This window comes from Otolemur garnettii, unplaced genomic scaffold, assembly GCF_000181295.1.
Source record: "Otolemur garnettii isolate 467f Iridium unplaced genomic scaffold, OtoGar3 scaffold00152, whole genome shotgun sequence".
NCBI classification, from domain to species: domain Eukaryota; kingdom Metazoa; phylum Chordata; class Mammalia; order Primates; family Galagidae; genus Otolemur; species Otolemur garnettii.
Window position 1 is genome coordinate 4,495,608 of NW_003852547.1, and position 2,712 is coordinate 4,498,319.

Here is a 2,712-nt window from a genome sequence, read left to right on the forward strand (position 1 = left end):
CTCATGCCCCCTTGGCCCCATTACTTTTGAATATTTCAGGGTTGGTGTTTGGAGTCTGTGGTTTGGGGCTCTGTTACTCTCTCCTAGAGCTTCTAGAACAAAGTGCCACAAATGAAGGGGAGAGGAGAGTGCTTAAAACAACAGACATTTATTCAGGCCTCCTAATCCTAGAGGCCTGAAGCCTGGAAATAGCTTGGTGGTAGGGCCACACCCCAGGTGAGGATCTTTCCTCCCTTGTCCCGGTTTCTGGTAGCCCCAAGTGTACTTGACTGTGGTTGCATCTGGCCATTTCCCCTATGTCTCTTATAAGAACACCAGCCATATTGGGTCACAGCCTACTCCAGTATGACTTTGTTCTAACTCGGTTACATCTGCAGAGACTTTATTTCCAAATGAGGTCACATTCACAGGTACTAGGGGTTAGGACATCAACATATCTTTTTTGGGGACACAATTGATAATAGTAAGGAGGTGGATAAGGTAGCTGCTAATCCCTGGGACACCATTATGTGAAATATCACCTGTTTCTCCTGGGCTGAGAATTTGGAGAGCAGAGCCTGAGTTGTATTTACTCATCTCTCTCCCCTTCAGCTAGTTCCTTGTGCAGTGAACAACTTGCACAACTGCACACTATAGCCTTCAGGATCAGGTGGGAGGGAAAAGTGTCTTTGAAAAGGTGACATTTGAGCACAGACATGCATAAACAAAGGGAGGGAGACATGGGGGATTTCTGGGGGGAAAGCATCCAAAGGGCAGGAACAGTCGGTACAAAGGCCCAGAGGCAGGAGAGCTTCCCAGGGAGTGCTGAGGAACAGTGAAAAGTCCAGTGCTGGCGAGTGGGGGGGCAGTGACTGAGAGATGAGGACAAGTCCTGAGGTAAGGTCAGAGTCAGAGAGGGAACAAAGGGAGCCTAATCGTTAGGACCTTGTGTTCCCGGCAGGGATGATTTTGCTCTCTTCTGTGTGAGGCTGAAGCCATCCAATGCGCTGAGCTGACGTTGGTTCGCTGGCGTCCTCTGGCGGCCGCCTGGGGGAACAGGCAAGGGATGCTAGAGGAAACCCCAAACGCAGCGAGGAGGCCACAGCACCAAGTCCAGGGGCGTGGTGACAGTGCAGGGGCCTGGGTGATGTGCCCCGTTTCTGTGCAGGCCCCGGGAATTATTTGTGGTTGGGAAGCTGAAATACAGAGTTGCAGAGGGATGAACGATTTCTCTTCCCAGCTCCAGACCTACATCATCCACGTGTGAAATAAAACACAGTAGGAAAAAGGCAAACTCCTGGCGGCACTGCTCCAAGACACTTCTTGTAACTACGCACAAAGGTTGGCCCATGACTTCTACAGACCCTGGGCCTGGGTTCTGGAAAGGTGACTTCGAGCGTCTCGGGGGAAGGAAGGGGCCAAATAACGTTTTTGAGCACATAACCACGTGGGTTATCTTATTTGGTCTTTGGCAGCTCCTTGGTTGGCTCTGGAACTGATACCCCATCTTGCAGGTGGGGGAAAGTGAGGCCCAGAAGATATAATAAGGGCAGACTGGGCCCCAGCATATCCCACTTCCTGGGAGCATAGTGCCAAAGCAAGGCCCTTCCAAGCAGAGCATGGGTCAGCCAGAGACCACTGGGCCCCTGAGGAGGTCAAAACTGAGCTGAACTTCTACACAGCCCTCGGAGCCCAACTTAGATCCCTGCTCCCAGATGCTAGCATCAGCTCTGTGACTGTCTTCCCACAGATCATTTTCCCCTCATCCAGAAATGAGAGAGAGGTCATGGTTACCTCTTGACCAAGTCACCTGGACACTGATCATAACTCAGGCCCAAAACTAACAGCATCCACTTGACTACTGGGCCCTTTAAAATTTATATTTTTAAAAATTGCCATAAAACATACATAATGTGCAAGTTGTCATATTTGCCACTTTTAAATGTCCAGTGGACAGTATTAAGTCCCATGGTTCAGCAACCATCACCACCATCCATGTCCAGAACTTTCTCATGATCCCCAAGAGAAATTCTATGCCCATTAAATACTAACTCTCTATTCTTCCCTCCCCCAGCCTCTGGAAACCACCATTCTACTTTTTGTCTCTATGAATTTGACTACTCTGTATGAGTGGGAATCATCATGCTGTATTTGTCCCTTTGTGACAGGCTTATTTCACGTGGCATATGATATTCCAGGTCCTTCTGTGCTGTAGCATATATCCGAATTTCTCCATTCAGTTTTGACAGAGGAGGAAGAAGGGAGCTGGGGGTAAAAATGAGATTGTGCCTTGGGGAAGTGGCACCAATGGTTGCAAGGACATCAGAAAAGTTGATAACAACCCAGGACTTAGAGACTCCCCAATTCAGAGAGCAGGGAGACCCATGACAAGACAGCAGGCGCCTCCACCCAACGTTATTCAGGGCTCAAATGGCATGTAATGATGCAAGGTGGTGTGGACCAGGGGCTCTTTCACTCCACAGTCCCCTTCCTAGAATGATGTATTTAAATGCAGCATAAAAGGTAATCTCAGCACTTTGGGAGACTGAGGCAAGAGGATTGCTTGAGGACAGGAGTTAGAGCCCCTGTAATGAGCCAGGAGCCTTGGTAGGCTCTGAGGACACAACAGGGGTCCACCCAGTCAGAATAATAATTTCCTTACAAGAAAAGAATAAAAGTTTTTTAATTAAGGCTTGGCGCCTGTAGCTCATGCCCCTAAGGCACCAGCCACAT